This window comes from Octopus bimaculoides, chromosome 5 (genome assembly GCF_001194135.2).
Source record: "Octopus bimaculoides isolate UCB-OBI-ISO-001 chromosome 5, ASM119413v2, whole genome shotgun sequence".
NCBI classification, from domain to species: domain Eukaryota; kingdom Metazoa; phylum Mollusca; class Cephalopoda; order Octopoda; family Octopodidae; genus Octopus; species Octopus bimaculoides.
Window position 1 is genome coordinate 22,836,806 of NC_068985.1, and position 1,134 is coordinate 22,837,939.

The window sequence follows — 1,134 nt, forward strand, 5'->3', positions numbered from 1 at the left end:
TATAGTGTGACTGTCCCTACCTCTTCTACACCTCATCATGCTCATGGCCAAATCAGTGAATGGTTGCTGAAAGCAGATTGGGATCAGGCAATACTTCACCGAGAGGAGATATAAGCTTCTGCTTATTCCTGTCTGAAGTATCGTCCGATACTTCAGACTTATCGTCCGATGAATTTACTTTGTTGACATTCTTCATCGACAGAATTTTTATACCTTTCAACCTTTCAGTCGAGTCCGCCTTTCTTCCAGTAATATACTGTCCATATAATCTTAAATATTTCTTTAACTCAGGCACAGTAAGTACTTCGATAGCTGAATCATCGAGCTGCTTTATATCCATGATAAGACGTAAAACAATAACAATAGCGTGCATAGTCTGCGGAAGTTTAATTGTCTACATGGAGCGCCGCCTAATCAAAGGAGATAACCTACTTATAGGAAAGCCCTATAGGGTGGCGGAAGTGAAAAAATACTTTTCAAACTTTTTTCTTTTTTTTTTTCGTGAAAAGATGCCTCCACTCATTCTGAAGACTTTGATGAAAAACATTGGAAAAATGCCCGTCAAAACGAGGAAATCCCAACCTACGTGGTCCGTCTGATCCGAAACTTCGTTTCCCAGAAACTCCCCACCACCCTTGTCAAAGATTTTGCCAACAAATTTCTTTTGTAATCGTAATCTATACCATTTGAAAGGTATCTGTATGAAATTTCATTAAAAAATACCTTTTTTCCAGAAAGTTATGAGGGGGAAATGTCGAGTCCTGTGAATTTTCCGAAACTCCTCTCCCCAACCCCTCGAAAAAATTTTTGCAACAAATCTTTACATCCCCTCAATCTACAGTATACAAACGATTGTTTGGTGAAAGTTTCGTTAAAAAGTATACATTTTTCTGGAAGTTATGAGGCGACAAAGTCGGTGGGGTATTAAACTGTAGTTATGCCCTTTTCAATAAAAGTTAACGTTAACGGATTAACGTTAACTTCCGTTACATTTGCAAAGAATTAACGGATTAACGATTAACGTAGTTAACTTTTTGATTAATGGATTAATGATTAACGAAGTTAGCTTTTCAATTAACGTTGCCCACTTCTGTATATATGTATATATGTATGTGTGTGTGTGTGTATATATAT

At 36.9% G+C, this 1,134-nt stretch overlaps 1 protein-coding gene across 1 annotated transcript in view; it reads right to left on the reverse strand.

Moving 5' to 3' along the window:
• The window catches only part of LOC128247897 (scavenger receptor cysteine-rich type 1 protein M130-like), a 7,133-nt gene that overhangs the window by 4,729 nt on the left and 1,270 nt on the right, over window positions 1–1,134 (reverse strand). The gene's annotated exons all lie outside the window — the stretch shown is intronic.